Below are 18,762 nucleotides of genomic sequence, written 5' to 3' on the forward strand. Positions count from 1 at the left end.
AACTGGGCTGCCTCCAGGCCTAGTTACCAATTAAGCCACATTAACCAATTCACCAATTTTTTGGGGCCCTCGCCTACAGTGTAATCCAATTAATTTTTTGCCCACCTGCATTACAGCTGACGTTACATCAGCTGTGCTGGGCACTGCAATGGGATATATTTATGTACCGCCGGTGGGTTCCAGGGAGCCACCCATGCTGTCGGTCCACACGGAGTTGTAACTACATGTGTAAGCTTCTAAAGAAACCCAGTTTGACTGGGGCATGCAGTGTGGGCCGAAGCCCACCTGCATTTAACATGACATTACCTCAGCTGTGATGGGCAATGCTATGGGATATATTTATGTGCCGCCGGTGGCTTCCTAGCACCCACCCATGCTGTTGGTCCACAGGGACTTCACAATAGGGAGTTGTACCTGCCTGTGTCTATGAATTAAAAAGCCCGGTCAGGTTGGGGCATGCAGTGTGTGCCGAAGCCCACCTGCATTTAATCGGACGTTACCTCAGCTGTGATGGGCACTGCAATGGGATACATTAATGTACAGCCGGTGGGTTCTAGGGAGCCACCCATGCTGTGGGTGCACACGGAATTCCCATTGCGGAGTTGTACCTGCCTGTGACTATTTATAAAAAACCGCGGTCTCACTGGGGCATGCAGACACCTTGATAGAATGAATAGTGTCTGGCACATAGGTTCCCCATTGCTATGCCCACGTGTGCAGCTCCTGATGGCGGTGGCACAGGATTATATTTCTCATTGCTTCTGTACAGCATTGTGGGCTATCGCCCCGCCCCTTTTAAAGAGGGTCGCTGCCTAGCCGTGCCAACCCTCTGCAGTGTGTGCCTGCGGTTCCTCCTCATGGCAGACGCACTTATAAATAGACATGAGGGTGGTGTGGCATGAGTGCAGCCGAAGGCTGCGCAGGGACACTTTGGTGTGCGCTGTGGACACTGGGTCGTGCGGGGGGGGGGGGGTGGGGGGGGTTGGGCAGCATGTAACCCAGGAGAAGTGGCAGCGGAGTGTCATGCAGGCAGTGATTGTGCTTTGTTGGAGGTAGTGTGGTGCTCAGCTAAGGTATGCATTGCTAATGAGGGCTTTTCAGAAGTAAAAATTGTTGGGAGGGGGGGGGCCCACTCTTGCCGCTATTGTGGCTTAATAGTGGGACCTGTGAACTTGAGATGCAGCCCAACATGTAGCCCCTCACCTGCCCTATCCGTTGCTGTGTCGTTCCCATCACTTTCTTGAATTGCCCCGATTTTCACAAATGGAAACCTTAGCGAGCATCGGCGATATACAAAAATGCTCGGGTCGCCCATTGACTTCAATGGGGTTCGTTACTCGAAACGAACCCTCGAGCATCGCGATAATTTCGTCCCGAGTAACGAGCACCCGAGCATTTTGGTGCTCGCTCATCTCTAATAACATATCATCACTTATGCAAGAGAAATGAATGTCATGCACTATATATCTCTTCACATTTAAAGTGGCTAAACCACAAAATACTGGATATATGCACTCATGGTGGCTGATTTCATACCTCCTCACCACTCTCACCTGAGCACTCGAGATCCTGCGCCAGAGTCTCAAATGGGTTGCTGACCTCTATCATAGTCTCTTTGCTCTTTGTGCATTTTCTCTTTTTTGCTGTGTTTTTCTCAGCAACCTGCACAAATTCCTCCTTACTGGAGGCATCAAGTCCACCTCCCCCCTCCCTCTTACACAGGACTGTCTCTGGAGATGAAAACTCCTCAATGTTTCCCGAGGGGTTAATGGGGCTGTCCACCTCTTCAATAATTTCTTCCAGCTGCCTGATTACTCCAGCCACTTGGTCTTCAGGAGTAACACTCCCAACATGCGGCTTCTGACTCCCAATTTTTCTTTTGACGTTTTCCTCTGTTTCTTTAGCCTCCACCTCTGCAGTTTTGGATCTTTTTGGCCCAGCGGGTTTCTCCTTATCAGTACTCTGAAGAGGTTTTGAAGAGCTTTCAGCCGCGGTTACCACAGGCCTAGGCGCAGTGGCGACTCCACTTACGACGGCACGTGTTACATTACTAGTGGACGCCACATTGCTGGTAGAGGCCACATGACTGATGTTAGCCTCACGACCAGCAGTCGTCACATAGGGCTTAGCTTTCCAGGCACCCCTGGATGGTAAGTTCAAAGGGCAGTCTCTGCACATATGGTCGTCGTCCCCGCAGAGGTCGCAGCATTTGGGTCTCGGACAATTGCCAGCATGATGTCCTGTTTCCTGACAATTCCTGCAGACTAGGCCGCTGGAACACTCCTCCTTTGTGTGACCAAATTGGTTACAGTTCCTGCAAAATGTGGGTTGCCCCGGATAATACAAATACCCCCGGTTGCCAGCAATAGTAAAGTTCGCCGGTGGGTGCGAAACTCCTCCAATTTTAGTTGCGTCCATCCTTAGCCTGACCCAGAATTTATATTTGGAGTTGAAAATGCCAAGAATGTTGGTCATTTTTTCCCCACCTTTGACGACGTCGCAGTAGCGTTTAAGGAAGTTAACGATCATATCCTTATCCGTATAAGGGTTATAAACGTGTAGTATTAACGGTTTTTCCTGGATGCCGAATAGAGGAATTACCTTTACTCCTTGCAGAAGCGGTAGGTCTTTATGGCTCCTTAACCACTTGTATACATTTAAGCATACTCCTTCCCCGCAGAAGGTGACGTCATATTGTCCCAGCCTCGTGAAATCCTGAACGCAATAAATTTCGTCCTTAGGCACTCCAATTTCCTCCATGATGATATCTCGAACAATGTGCACAGCGGTGTTCCTGGTCCTGTCCTTGCTGTCAACCATAAAACGGATCGTGTTCTGGATGCTGTACATCTTCGGTATATCTGTCGATTTTCTGGAAAACCACAGCAAATCTACTGCCAAGCAGTAAGGCGATCACCCAAGCCCTCCAACTAGATCACTACACGTGATCGTAGCCAAAAGGCCGAGAAGCGATAACCCGAAATAGGTTTCACCTGCAGCCCGGCCCGCCCAACTCCACTTCCAAGGCTTGAGGCAACACGCTCAGCCGACACTCCGGGCGCACCCACAATGCACCCAGGCAGCTGGAAGGGTTGTAAAACTTTGCATAGCCCCGCCCCACACCTTCTCAACCGCGCCTAGCCTCACACCCTCAGTCCTTCCTCTTGCACCGTGCTCACGCATCCTAGGCTTGCATAGCCTGCTACTGCTGCAGGACTCGTCACCTCCCTACACAGGATGGTTAAGCTGGCGATGACACTAGAAGCAAGCACTAGTTTGTCTCTGAAGGTGCGGCGGCCGGTCGATTTGAGAGATCTCTTCGGCTGGCCGCATTTCGAGTGGGGACGGACAGAAACTTTTTACCCAAAATGAGGGAAATTGGCTTCGGCCCCATAGGGCTTTATTGCCTTCCCCTAGGCTGGCATTAGTAGACCCTAGTAAGGAGAATAATAGAGCGGTATGGTCATCCGAAGAACTTAAAAACAAACATACAGCAGGCCTTTTTTTCCCGCCATACATACATAACTACAGATTTTATATTTATTTACATACACATACATATATAAAAATAAACAATCTTAAATCTATCTTTAATCTACATCTACAAAATCTATAATTCAGAAATAATCTATATCCTACATAATAAAGATAGACAGACAGATAGATAGATAGACTCACATACATACACACACACACTGTATGCAAATGAGCCAGGTGTTCCCCAGGCTGATGTCACTCCACTGTGATCCACGTAATTAGATCACAGTGATGTCATGAGCCAGGTGTTCTACAGGCTGATGTCACTCCCTTGTGAGGTCATCAATTTAGAAGCAGAAATACCAGGCTTGGCAGCCATTTTAGTCAGTCTCTGCTGCAGCTGGGAGATGGGAGATGGTCTTATCTCCTCCAAGAAGCTGCAGAACTAACTGCATCATTTTTATTTTATTCAATATAGGTTTTATTGGTTTCATGGAGGGGGGAAAACTTTTGCCTTATCTCAAAGCAATGGAAAAAAAAACTTTGACAATGAAACTTAATAAATCAATTTCGAGTTGAACTATATCATGTTTGTCTGTGATATTTTATAAGGTCTACAAACAGGGGAATGAGGGGAGGGTAAGGGGGGGAGTGGTAAGGGAGGGTAGGTATCTATGACACGGGAGAAAGAAAATAAAACAAAAGGGGGGGGGGGGCTCCAGGATGGTTGTTTCTCTTAACGATTGTGGTTTAAACGTGTTACTCACATGTCCCTGTCTGTAACCACCTAGTAAATAGGGGTGAGCTCCGGGCATCTATCCATATCGCCCAGGTGTGATACAATTTATCATAGCCTGACGGCTCATCTAGAAGCCTCATTCTCTCCATACGCTCTATTTCGTGGATCATTGTTATTTTTTTTTTTTTTTAACCAAATAGTTTTTATTAAACATTTTCATACAGTACACAGTGTTATTTTCTCACGTGTTATTTATACATAGGTTATACGTTAAATTCTTCCATCACGTTATAGTACGTTAGTGTAACATTTGAACGACAGTAAGTAATTACTTTAAATAACAATTTTGTATATTTATATAATATAATGTTTCTAATAATGCATCTCTTGTTTGTGTTTTATCAGTCGTGTAATGTCATCTAAGTATGTTATTGTGTGCATAACAAATTTAATAGATGAGTTTCAAAAGTGAGAGGTTATTAGGTGTAATTATTATTTAACCTGTTGAAAAGTTGTAGTTTTTTACTTTAAACGAAACTTAAAACAATTTACAACCTGCGTTCCTGCCAGTACTTCCAAACATCATTAAATTTATATAAGCAATTATTGTTTTTTGCATGCATTTTTTCATAACAGTAATGATCTGTCATCATGTCCATCAAATCTTTGATTTTTGGAGGATATTCCAACTTCCAATTTCTTGCAATAATATTTTTTGCCGCCAGCAGAAAGTGACAAGTCCATTTCCTCTTCTTTTGTGGGATAGAATCACAATCCAGGAGTAGGAGAGCTAGTTGTGGGGAGTAAGACAGTTCTTCCTTTATAATAGCTTGTATATTGTTGAAAACTTCTTTCCAATATATTTGAATCTTGGGACAGTCCCAGAATAAGTGAAGGAGGGACCCTTCGCCTCCGCATTCTCTCCAACATTCACTTTTTGCGTTATCAAAGCATTTTGCTAACTTCAATGGTGTATAATACCATCTTGAAATCACTTTTTGATGGGTCTGAATTAGGTTTGCTGTGAGGGTGGCTTTGTTTGCCCATGTAAAGGAATTTAACCACTGTAATGAAGAGAAATTCTTCTTCAAATCTCGTTCCCAATTTATTAGATGCATTTTTTTAACATTGTTCATATTTCCAGATACACTATCGTATATCATTCTGGTTAATGAGTTTTGAGAAGATTCGCATTTTTGGAATAGAGCTTCCACTTGTATAGGGAGAGAGCATTTCTCCGGATGGGAGTTATTTAGGAAGGAAACTATCCTCATGTAGGAATACAGTTCTGAGTTTGGTAGATTGAATTTTTCTTTAATTGACTTGAATGTAAGGGGTTTATTATTTTCTAGTAGCTCTGTTATGGATTCAATCCCTCTTTTTTTCCACTCCTTTATCTTTACATCTTGGATGAAGTACGAGAGAATTTCTATAGGAATATACAAAGATGTGATGCGAGGTGCATTTTTGAATTTGTATGCTAGATCTTTCCAACACTGTATAGTCAGTTCCATCATGGGAGGGAGATTTTGTATTTTTAATGGTGGAATGGTTTTAGGATACAAGGATTTCATAATGGAGGCTTTGATAAGCAGTCCCAAGGGTCTGTTATGGTTTTTGTCTTTTTCTATACGACTCCAAGGAGGGGTTTGAGATTCTCTCAGCCAGGTGCTAGACTGCTCTATAATGATTGACTGGTAATATGTTAATAAATTCGGGACTCCCAGTCCTTGTTTTTTGCGTAGATGCAGTATTGATGCTGCTATCCTAGGTCTTTTCTCGTTCCAGATAAATGTTGATAGTTGTTTTTGGAAGCTTGCTATTGTGCTTTTGGGGATAGGATAAGATAATGTACGGAAAATATAAAGAATTTTCGGTAGGATTAGCATCTTATACAGAATTATTCTGCCAATCCATGAAAACTCTTTTTTCTTTAAATCCTCTAGCTCTTTCTTGAGTGTATTTAGTAGCGGATCTAGATTGGAGGATATAATTTTTGCTTTAGACTGGCATATTTTGATACCTAAGTATGGTACTTCTGTGTGCCATTTAAAAGGAAATTCCCTTTGGATGTCTTTTTTCAAGTCTTTTTCTATGTTAAAGCCGAGAATTAGTGATTTATCTGAATTTAGCTTATGATAAGATGCGTTGCTAAATTGAGATATGCATTGTTGGACATTTCTCAGGGAGTTTAGAGGGTCGATTAAGGATAAGAGGATGTCGTCGGCGAACAGTCCAATTTTGTGCTGTCTTAGGTTGGTTGATATTCCTCTAATCTTTGCATCTGAACTAATTAATTCCGCCAGTGGTTCGATAAACATTACAAATAGTAGCGGAGATAGAGGACAGCCCTGTCGGGTTCCATTTGTTATGCAAAAGGAGGAGGATAGTGCTCCATCCACCAACACTCTTGCAGAGGGTTTCGTATAGAGGGCTTGAACTGCATTCAGATAGCTACCGTCCACTCCAAATTTCTTAAGGACTGCAAATGCAAATCCCCAGTGGACTCTATCGAACGCCTTTTCTGCATCCAGGGAAAGGAAGAGAGAAGGCGTCCGACTCGAGCCCACCATTTCTGTTAGATTCTGAGTTCTGCGTGTGCCGTCTGATGCATTTCTTCCCTTTGTGAACCCTACTTGGTCACTATGTGTTATAGCTGATAAAACTTCCAGTAGTCTCAGAGCTAATATTTTTGAGTAGATTTTTGTGTCTGAATTTAATAGCAATATGGGTCTAAAGTTCGCTGGGGAGGTGGGATCTTTTCCCGGTTTAGGGAGAGCTATTATCGTGGCCTGGAGCATTTCGTCCGGCATCGCACCTTTAAGCATAGATTCGTTAAATATAGTGACCAGACGCGGGGATAGGATAGGTGCGAAGATTTTGTAATATTCATTGGACAATCCGTCCGGGCCCGGAGATTTGTGGTTTTTTGAAACACTTATTGCTTTGTTTATCTCGTTTATAGATATTGGTTTATTTAGTTCTTCTTTTTGTTTTCCTATCGAAGGAAGAGATACATTTTTCAGGAAGTTTTCTATAATTTCAGGTGTTGGCTGGGGTGTTGTAGCGCAGTCTCCCAAATTATATAGTTTGGCATAAAATTCCCTAAATTGTTCCGCAATATGTTGCGGGTGGGATATCCTTACTGTGGGATCTTTACTGCAGTTAACATAGGGGATTCTTGCCTTAATTATTTTTGCTTTGGCCAATTTGGCCATTAACTTTGAAGGTTTGTCGATGTTAGAATAATAGTTAGCTTTCAGATAGGTCATATTCTTGTTATAGTCGTCCAGTAATTCTTTCCTTAGTTCTTCTCTCAGAAGCATCAGATCTGATAGGGATCCATTTAGAGGGGTTTCTTGTTCTATTTTTTCCTGTTTTTGTATTTTTTCTAACAGGGTGTTTATTTTTGCTTGTTTGTTTTTTCTTTCTTGCATTTTTAGCTTTATCATGACTCCCCTAATTACTGCTTTATGTGCATTCCATATAATAAAATTATCTGTTCCTTGATTTTCATTCAGACTAAAATATTCCACCAAAGCTTGTTTTAATTGTTCTTGGGCTTTTGGTGTTTTAAGCAAGTTTATATCATTTCGCCATATTTTAGTTTGTTTGAAATGGGGGCCTATTTTGACATTTATATATATGGGGGAGTGGTCTGACCATGTGGTCGTTCCTATCGTAGATTCTGAAATGTCCGTAAGGGTCCATCTGTCTGTTATAAATAGGTCAATGCGTGAAAATGTCTTGTGCCTTGGGGAAAAGAATGTAAATTCTCTTGGGGTGGAGTTGAGGCACCTGAAGGTGTCATAAAGACCCTCTTTGTTTAGCCAGGGTTGTAAAACTGCTGCGGTCCTTTTTTGCGCTGTGGAGTCTATTTCCTTATTGGGTATAATGTTAGTCACCGCGGATAATTAACTTACCTTTTTGGATTTTTCTAATTTTCCTGATTATTTTGTTTAGAAAGGATATTTGGGAGCTATTTGGAGCATAAATATTCGCTAGAGTAATTGTTGTTTTGTTAAGGGTACCTTGTAAAACAATATATCTTCCCTTCAGGTCAATTATTTGTTTTTCTACTGAGAATTGAATGTTATCTTTGAATGCGACTACCACCCCTGCGTGTTTTTTATTTTGGGCACTGGCCGAAAAGATCTGAGGGTATTTTTTGTTTGTGAATTTTGTAGCAGCTAGTTGTGTGAAATGTGTTTCTTGTAAACACAAGATGTCTACTTTGTTTGTCGTTGCATCCTTCCAAATCATAGACCTCTTAAAGGGAGTGTTCAATCCCTTTACATTCTGTGAATATATTTTAATGGACATGAAAGATTTTGGTATGAAGCATTCTGTTAAGGATTAATCTGGCAGAGCAAGTTGTGAACAAAACATTGCGGATTTTATATAGTATAACAACTATAGGTCTTCTTTTCAATAGTCGCTTGTTTGTGTAAATGTTGCGAGTTAACTGTGAGACCTGTGACATAAAACAATCAAACTTGTATACAGATTCAGGGTAGCCCTGGTGTATTTTTGTGGGGGTAAGAGTTCATCTTGCAGGGTGGGACCCCTTTTACTCACTCGTTTTGTAGACCCAGACAGTCCAGCGATCTTGGTTTATTCTGAGTTAGAGTGTATTTCTCTTGGTGGAGTAGAAGGTAGTGCGCGCCTGCTGGTCCCATTCTTTGGTTTCGTATATTCAGTTGTTTGCAGCGGGATGTTCCATTTTCCCAAGATCTTTTCTCCTGCTTCTGGTGAAGAAATAACATGCATGACATTGTTTTTGTGGATTAAAATTTTCGTCGGAAACCCCCATTTATATGGGATTTTGGCGAATCGTAAGGTTGCGGTTATTTGTGAGAAAGCTCTTCTAGCCTTTATCGTGGATTGTGACAGGTCTGTGTAAAGGTTAATGTTCTCGTACGGAGACGGTAAAGGATGAATGCGCCTCGCCGTTGCCATCAATTCCTCTTTTATATGGTAGAAGTGCAATCTGGCAATTACATCGCGAGGTATGGCATCCGGTAGAAAGCTTGGTTTAGCGAGTCTGTGTATTCTGTCAATTGTGCATTCTTGGTTGTTGGAGTTGGGGAGAACCTTTTTTATCAGATTAATAAGATATTGTTTTAATTCCGGTTGGGATATATTTTCTGGAACACCTCTGAGCTTTATATTGTTCCTCCTGCTCCTGTCTTCTAAGTCAGTTAGCTTATTCCTGATAATCTCCACTTCTTCCTCTAGTGCATAATGAGCATCTATCAGCCTGTTATGAGACGTTGTGATTTCTCCCATTTTTGTTTCTACATGGTCCGTGCGGACTTCTATCTCCTGTATGGAGCTATTTACTGTAGATGATAAGGCTTGGATATCTTTTTGCAGGGATCCGTGTAGAGCAAGCATCATATTTTTTATAAAGTCCTCTGATGCTGGGAGGCTAGAGGAAGGGACGTTTTTTATTAACTCTTCTCCAAAAAGGAGTTGTTGGTTACAGGAGTTAGGAGAGGCTGAGAGACGGGGTCTCTGTTTCTCTGGGCTTATGGATGGAGATGAGGATATAGAGAGGGAGGGGGTCTGTGAACCTATCGGCGCCATTTTGGGTGAATGAGCTGGTGCATTTTGGTGCTCTTCAGCTCCTTCACTCACCCCATCCCGGTGTAAAACTCTTGCTATTCCTCCATTCCCTTTATCTGGGTCGACAGCTTCCTTTGGAGGTGATGCCCGGGATCTCGGCTTTCCTCCGTCAGCTCCGGTGCTCGTGCGCGGGACGGCGCCATCTTGCTCAGCAGGTAATGCTGTTGCCGAGCCGCGGGACGAGAAGAAGTCCGATACTCTATGTACCGGCGTTTTTCCTCTTCTCTTCGGCATGCTGGTCTGTAAGCCGTAAGGCACTTCCTTCACCTCTTTAGCTGCGCTGGGATAGCTTTTTATGTCGCTTGAAGGGGTCTGCAAGACTGAGCCCGGCTTCACACGTCTGCCTCCAACTGCATCAGGCCACGCCCCCCCGATCATTGTTATTTTTAGCGGAGTGCATTTTCAATGCAGCACACAAGGGGGAGACAGCGGCATACCAAAATCTAGTTGGCTGCTGCTGTGGCTTTTTAAAAAAAATTTTCTACAAAAGGTAGGTTCCGCTCTTCCATGGTGAGGAATAGGCAAGGAGGTTCCGTTTTTGCCAGCTGGGGAATGCTTATAGGCAAGGCCTTATCCCTGCTGGTGCATGTAACGTCAGACAAAGTTTCAGACAGGCAGCAGCTGCGGCGGCAGCAGCAGCATTCAGTCAGTCAGTGGCTCACAAACGAGCTCCATGCAAGTTTACATTAAACAGACACATTTCTTTCTTTACTGTATTGACTGCGGTCTGTAATCGAGCGCTTGAACTGTTTGTGTCCATGCATTGAATAAAGCAATACATCCTTTTAAAGTAGACGTGCGTTCGTTGGAGTTCTTTGCTCCCCGAGTGTTGCTCCATCTCTAAGCGTTGGCCTGGATCTTCATGGACGAATACTGCACATCCCACGTGGAGCGTGTATCTCAGCCCGCGTGGAGTGCTGCAGTCCAATGAGGTATTCCGTGCTGCATAGCAAGCCTCGGGCCTGTGTGATTGGGGGTCCGCTGCTGTCTGTCCACTCTGAAGCGCACATCCGGGGCCGACCGCTTTTCGACTACCAGCGACTGCAAGTCACTTACACAGGCTGGTTGGAATGGCCTAGCATTATCCTGATCCAGAGGTGTAACTTGAAGCTGCTGCGGGGCCCCAGTACGAAGTCTGGGACTGGGCCCCCAAACTATTGTAGAGGGTTAATTTAGTTGCTAGGCTATCAAAATACGAATAAATAGTAAGAAATACAAAATGTGTTTTGGTTAGGGAAACAGGTGCCTGAGAAGACTTCTCAGGAGTCTTCAAGGTCTCTCACTGTGTCTTATCTAATGAACAAGAACATCCTGTGTTCCAAAAACTAACAAACTGTATTGTCTCAAAACTCCTTCTTTTGCTTTCTCATTAAAAAGAAATGTATCCTTGCAGTTATTTGCTGACCACAAGCCCCTCCTGTCTGGGCAGTGGTCTATGGTCTATTTAATTTGATGTTTTTGCTTCAATAAACCAGAAGCCATTTTGACGACATTCTGCTTGGTCAGCGTGACTTCTCTGAGCGCTCATTAATTGCTTATACCAATTTGGACCTAGGCGACATCAGCACTTTGGTCCCCCTTGAAGGACCCCCGACAGTTACTTGGCGCCAGCAACGTGGGGCGGAGTTTATTCTTTACCTGCAGCCGATATCTGACGATGCCAACTGCCAACACTACGGGACCAGGATCCAAAAATCACCGGTGAAAGGTAGGCCCTTGTCTTGCACTTCGATTCTGGGCTTCCAGTGATTTGTGGGCTCATCGTTGACAGAAGGTTAGTTGCTGCATGTATTTATAAGAATACTCCGCCATATTTTAACGTATGTGTTCATAAAACTGTAATAGACGGAAGAACTCATACCCTGTTTTATGCCATGTCGCCTGAGGAAATTCTTGAAGTTTCTGTACTGATTGTTTGTATCACGTTGGCAATTATCTACTTTTGTTGGCTTTGTTATAATATCACCAAAGGTTCCCTGAGAGGCAAGTGTGGTCTCCCCTTAACCCTCCGAGGTAATCTCTGTGATTACTGGAAAGTCGCTGTAAACCTATTCCGGGACAAGGACGACTGCGTGTCCTCCTATAAAAGCACTTCGTGATATAGTGTCCTGTTTACTTAGTGAAGAATAGTGGGCATATTGAGATGGGGGCAGGAATAAGGGAGAGGGAAGGGGAAGATATCAGTAAATGTGATCTCCTCTTACCCTCCGAAGTAATCTGTGGGATTGCTGGAAGATTTTACCCCTATTGAGATAATAACAGTGAGGGAAGGGGAGGATATCGGTAGGTACGCCTATACGATATCAGAGATGCCAGTTAACGTCCAAGGCAAGGAGTATGCCTATATGGGAACAGCTAGAGAAATAGCAAAGGTCAGACAAAGCAAGTGAGCCGTGGGGAAAGAATGTAGCGAATTGTTAATAAGAAGATTGTAGATGATGGTCTTTTGGATCCTGTCCAGTTGGTAGTATGTAGAGAGGAGTTGAAAATACAGAACATGTGGCGTCATTAGAAGGTCACAGCATATGTGTTATTTATGAGTCTAAATGCAGGGAATAGTTCATATTCACAGAGAGCTGACAGTTGTTTTGCAAAGGTGATGGCTGTCGGAGAAGGCTTGAAAAGTGTGTTAGCTGATAATGAAGAAATTTTAGTTAACAGACGATTGCTCAGGTTTGCAGAGATAAATGTTTCAGTAAGTGACGTAAAGTTGAAGTAAGAAAGTTGCAATTTTAAGATGGCGATTATTCATATGCTTTGAGTTGAAGACAAAGGAAGGCAGCCCTTCTTCACCATCTGAGGGCACCGCCCCGGCCGTGTCAGTTTTTCTCCCTTTGTCCTGCCCCTAGATGGCCGTGTTGTTATTGGAGCCAATACCAGTCGGTATATCTTGATACGTGTCTAGTATGTAGTATTCCTGGACCCTCCCGTCACCATCGCCCAGTTAGGCCACGCCTTCGGTGGCCATTTCAGTGCCAGCCATGGCCCAGCGGCCATTTTAGCATCTGTTGCAACAATACCTTCAGTTACCCCTCAGATATCATCTTAGCTCCGCAGCAGAAATGAGCTGGCTTCTCATCTCCCATCTATGTATGTTTTTACCTGGCATACCAATTCCTTGAACTGCAATGACGAGTGCCTTTTCTGAATTTTGCATAGAAACATTCAAGTCCCCTCATCCCGCCTGCAAATAGCCTTCTCCCGATTATCTGTTCTGCAGTCTGTGTTTAGCACCCCCATCCCAAGTAGGTTTGTGCTTAAAATTTCCCATAAATGTAGTTGTTGTTGGAAAAATCTTTTCCACTTTGCAAGGGGGAAAATGGAGGAGAAAGGGTATCCTCTAGTCTGTGTCCCCCTATGACATGAAGCAAGTTCATACAGAGTCTGCAGACAATTATGTGACAATTAACCACCGTGCTGTCTGTCCTGTATGTCTTAATATCCTAACATGGTGTCATTGCTGTACGTGTTGTCCATTCCTCATAAGTCAGATACTGCTGAGAAGAAAGGTCGCTAGGATCGCAGACGGCAGTAGAAAAGCTTACAAAAGGAAGGAGAGGGTCAATATGTGATTATATATATAGAAATAGATAGAGGGTTAATGTGTGCTTCTTGTGAAAAGCCGCAGCTGCAAGTCGCCCCCCCCTGTCTCCGAAAGGGGGGTATAGTGAGGAGGAACAGAGTTTAGTAAGATTTGCAGAGAAGGAATGTGTGCTTCTCAAGGCCAAAGATTAGAGCAGAGAACCCTGGACAAGTAGCCTTGCTTGCTTGAACAGAATTGAATGCATTTGTTTGCAAGATGAGGACAGTTGCATCATACGCGTTACGTCCTGTGTGAACTCTTACTAATATTTGAATGAGACTTGACTGCATGAACGGATGAATGTAAAATGTTTGTGATGTAGGCGCTGTGTGCTGATAATTTGGAAGCCTGCCAACAAGCCACAATCATACTCTCTCTGAGAGAATGTTTTGTAGAAAAAAAAAAACAAAAAAACGTGCAAACGGCCATACCTGTACTTACACCTGCTGCAAAACTCCGCACCTTTCTGGGCTTTGTTTTCATACTGCCGACCATGGGTCCACTTTGTTTCCGCTCTTATGCAACTACTCTATGACTGCCTTTCAATCATTCTTTTTTTTTTTTTCTTTCTCTCTCTCACCCCTGAAGACACTTAATCCTTTATTCTTTTCTGTACTGAATGTTCTGGCCAGGTGACAGTATTGACACAAAGGCACAGAGGACACCCACGGCCACCTGGATGCTACTCCATGAAGCTGTATCCAGTGGCTCGAGGAGCTCCCTCATGTGTTTGCGCGGTGGCAGCAGTACAGGCAATGGTTAACAAATCTTCGGAGCTGGTATTGAACTACCCCCCCCTAGTGGTCCTCACCCCCCCCATGACATCCGGAGCATATACACGCAAGCGCAACCCAAGCACTTATTTCTGGCCCGTCAAATCCAGCTACAATGTGCTCTTGTCATTCTTCTCACTGTTGCTACTACTTTGAACTCAGTTACTCTTCCAATTAAGTACCCTAGTTCAAAGGGGGGGGAGGGAAGATATAGGTGATCTAGCTCGTATACACCCCGGGTCTGAAAGTCACCCGACCTTCTGTCGGATGGCAGCAGACCAAGCGACACCTCTCCCTGTCCTCACTCTTACGCACGCAGAGGAACAAGCTCTTAGCCCCTTGGTCCGTCAGTACCCCCTGGCACATGTCCAGGAAGATGCAATTGCAGACACTGTCTCTTCTTTATGTTAACTTAAAGCCCTTAAAGAAATGTGTCTTCCCAGCCAATACCCCTTTTGTTCCCCGTTAAAGAGAAAGAGTTTAAAGGGCCAGCCAGACTGTCAGTAATTGTTTGCATTTATTTTCAGAGGAAAGCAGTATTGTTGGACAGTGCTGCCATAAGGGGCACAGAATAGCCCAAAACCAGTTCACCAGATGCATGAAGCTGATATTAGACGCCTGGCCAATTCCCGAGGGCACCACCCTCTTGTAATATGTTGATGATTTACTTTTTTTATGTACTCCTGACCCAAATAGTTACCTCAATGCATCACTAAGCCTTTTGTGTTTCCTCCATCAAGAATAGAAAAGCTGTAAGTTTACTAATGGAAGCCATCATGTTGCCAGAACAGGTGGCCATAATAAAGGTTACTGAAGCCCCTTGTTAACAATGCATATTTTGAGTTGTTTTTTATAGGCGGTACCAGGGTGATTGACGACTCCACACTGGATATGCAGTGGTCACGCAACAAGATGTCCTAAAAGCAGAATGCCTCCGCATGTCCCAGGACAGGAAGCGGAATTACAGGCCCTCACTGAGGTGTGTAGAGTGGTAGAAGGTAAGAGGGCAAATCATTTACACTGACTCCCGGTATGCATTTGGCATAGCTCATGATTACGGCCCAACATGGAAGGCCAGACAGCTTGTTACCTCAGCAGGACAGCCAATTAAGAATGATGCAGCGGTGCAGTCTCTCACGGGGGCCCTACTTACTTCTACCTGACAAAGTGGAAAGCTCACACCAATTCCTACACCAGAGAAACAAGAGGGAACGCCATCACAGACCACACAGCAAAGGCAGCGGCCCTCGAGCCATGGAAGAAAAGAAGAGTTTAACAAACTTTGGACTTTGATACAAACTTTGGACTTTGATACAAACTTTGGACTTTGATACAAACTTTGGACTTTGATACAAACTTTGGACTTTGATACAAACTTTGGACTTTGATACAAACTTTGGACTTTGATACAAACTTTGGACTTTGATACAAACTTTGGACTTTGATACAAACTTTGGACTTTGATACAAACTTTGGACTTTGATACAAACTTTGGACTTTGATACAAACTTTGGACTTTGATACAAACTTTGGACTTTGATACAAACTTTGGACTTTGATACAAACTTTGGACTTTGATACAAACTTTGGACTTTGATACAAACTTTGGACTTTGATATGCTAAAGACTTTACAGTTACAAGCCAGCAAGGAAGAGAAAGACAAATGGACTTAATATGGAAGCAGCAGAAATGGGACGACGTATGGCAAACAGTCAACAGCACTTGCTCACCACGGTCCCTATGCCCCATGATGGCCCAGCTGATGCACGGAAAGACACACCTACCAAAACTCCAGATGTCCGCCTTGAAATCATATCCTCTCACCTGCTCCATCACCTCCGGTGCCATCCAACATGGCGTGCCCACAAAGGTCTTTCTGACTTTATTCCTGGTGATGTCGCCTCCTGTGGCTAGAAATGCGCTGACGCCAAAATCTGCGATCTGCAGGGAGCCGTCTTCACCCAGGAGGATGTTTCCAGCCTTAACATCCCTGTGGATCTGGCCGTTCTTATGCAGGTACTCCAGGCCTTCCAGCACCTCCTTCAGCATGGTGGCGATGCTCGCCTCATCCAGCACCCCTCTCAAAGCAGCAATGATGTCGACGCTTGAACGAGGACGGGTGGCTCCTGGGTTTTCTGTAGCTGCTGCATCATCACTTGTCCAATTTTGCATGATCTTTGCCGTAAGCAACAGGGCAGAAGTAAATTTGCCACATAACACTTGCTTAGACAACTCTACCCATTTCAGGGATTGTAAATTGACTACACTCAGCTCCCACTTGTTGGGAAGTATGAATACGTGCTTGTTGTTGATGTCTTTTCAGGTCGGAGACCTACCCTGTTACCAAAGTAAATAAGCAGGTAATCGCACAGGAGCTGATGAATGAGGTAACCTGCAGATATGGGGCACCGGAAGTGATTGACTCAAACAAAGGTACACACTTCACACCTGCAGAGTTTAGGCAAAGTTAAAAGACTAAATGGTACGTTTAAGTTAAAAGAAGTGTTGTTTGGCTCTATGCCAAGATTGGGGCTGTATCATCCACAGGCCCTACAGCAGGGCTATGACATAGTAGCCGGATATGTAAAGCACCTGTGTGACCAACTACCAGTAACCCAGAATCTAGTCTTTTTCTCCCATTCCAGGCCCAGACAACCTAGGGGGATCTCACTCCCTGCAACCTGGAGATTGGGTGGTCGTAAAGAGACGTGTCCGGAAATCCCTAGGGCCCAGATTCAAGGGGCCCTATCAAGTCCTGCTGACCACACCTACTTCAGTAAAGTTGAAGGAACTGTTGCTTGTCTTGAGACTATGGGACTTTTCACGCCCTACTTTGCCCCCCCCCCCCCCCCCCCCCGAGAAGGAAAATGAAGGACATTTTGTTTATTGATGGACTTTTGGACTCCTCACTCCATGCTTCGCCCTTGTGAGAGGGTGCAAAAGGACAATGCCCAGAACCACCTTGTTAGATACCACCAAATACTGGTAGATGGACTGAACACCTTACAGGTGAAAGACAGTTGGACTTGTGCACACACCTGGTGCCACTGGTTTTCCTTTCTTGGCTGTTCCTGTCCCGTCGAAAGAACTGTTTGCATGGACAAATGAAAACTCAGAAATCAGAGATAGCTGGTGGGGTAACACATTTAGTTCTTTGAACCCTGCCAATTGGTTTTCTGGTTTAGGAGGTTGGTTCATGGGGATTCTACAAAGTATATTACAAGTTGTGATGATTTTATTATGCATTTATAGAGCAATTAAGGTTATAATCTCATGTATTTCTAAATGTACTGAAAAAGCTTTTTCTGCGCCGATATGAATTACGTGTTTATGGACTAGGAGTCGTACTTGTCTTGACTCCATGTCCAAAATGGGGGAGATGTAGAGGGTTAATTTAGTTGCTAGGCTATCAAAATACGAATAAATAGTAAGAAATACAAAATGTGTTTTGGTTAGGGAAACAGGTGCCTGAGAAGACTTCTCAGGAGTCTTCAAGGTCTCTCACTGTGTCTTATCTAATGAACAAGAACATCCTGTGTTCCAAAAACTAACAAACTGTATTGTCTCAAAACTCCTTCTTTTGCTTTCTCATTAAAAAGAAATGTATCCTTGCAGTTTTTTGCTGACCACAAGCCCCTCCTGTCTGGGCAGTGGTCTATGGTCTATTTAATTTGATGTTTTTGCTTCAATAAACCAGAAGCCATTTTGACGACATTCTGCTTGGTCAGCGTGACTTCTCTGAGCGCTCATTAATTGCTTATACCAATTTGGACCTAGGCGACATCAGCACTTTGGTCCCCCTTGAAGGACCCCCGACACTATAAAGCTTCATTGATAGCATTGGTTTACAATGTGGGGAAGAGAGACTTTATGGGCCCCCTAGGGCTCCGGGCCCCAGGTGCGACCGCACCCCCTGCACATACACCCATGACCCGAATACGTGGAGCATACAGACGCAGGCTGCCAGGATACGCGGTGCCTGCCCGATGTTTCCAACTTGGCTATTAGCGTAGCGGTAGGTACGAACTATAGAGTGTGGCTGCCATATGAACTGGTGTGTGTGTGTGTTGTTTTGCTTCCAGTTGTACCTGTGCTGTGCACACTCTGGCAGACGCAGCTGCTCAGTGGATACAATGTTGCGAGCTCCACGACACAGCAGACGGGCTGAGTGTCAATCAAAGTGCTTGATTGTTAGCAGCCACAGCTGCGCTGCACCTCTTGCACGTCAGTTTTGTTTTTCTGCTTTTGGAAACTGTTGTAGGAAAGGGGGTGCACCGGTCCTGGAGGTACTGCAATACCAGGTCAATGTGCGGAGTGGACAGAGCAAGCTCTTTTTCCAGCTCCCTGTTCTAAAAATCCATTTAATATATGGTCCCCAGATAGGGGACGTATCAGATATTAAACTGATAAGCACAGATTTTTTTGAGTTAATATCCCCATCTAGTGGGGTGACTTTATTGACACAAAAAGAATTTTACAATTTCATAACATTAAGAACATTTTAAAACCTAAAATGTTCTAAAACAAAACTCTTTAAAAATACAAATACATACAAATAAAA

At 44.0% G+C, this 18,762-nt stretch overlaps 1 pseudogene; it reads right to left on the reverse strand.

The window, feature by feature from the left end:
• Positions 1 to 18,465: 18,465 nt before the first annotated feature.
• On the reverse strand, positions 18,466 to 18,674 carry LOC136574157 (U2 spliceosomal RNA; annotated as a pseudogene).
• Between the last annotated feature and the right edge of the window lie 88 nt (positions 18,675 to 18,762).

The sequence above is a fragment of the Eleutherodactylus coqui genome, chromosome 7 (assembly GCF_035609145.1).
Source record: "Eleutherodactylus coqui strain aEleCoq1 chromosome 7, aEleCoq1.hap1, whole genome shotgun sequence".
Classification (NCBI taxonomy): Eukaryota; Metazoa; Chordata; class Amphibia; order Anura; family Eleutherodactylidae; genus Eleutherodactylus; species Eleutherodactylus coqui.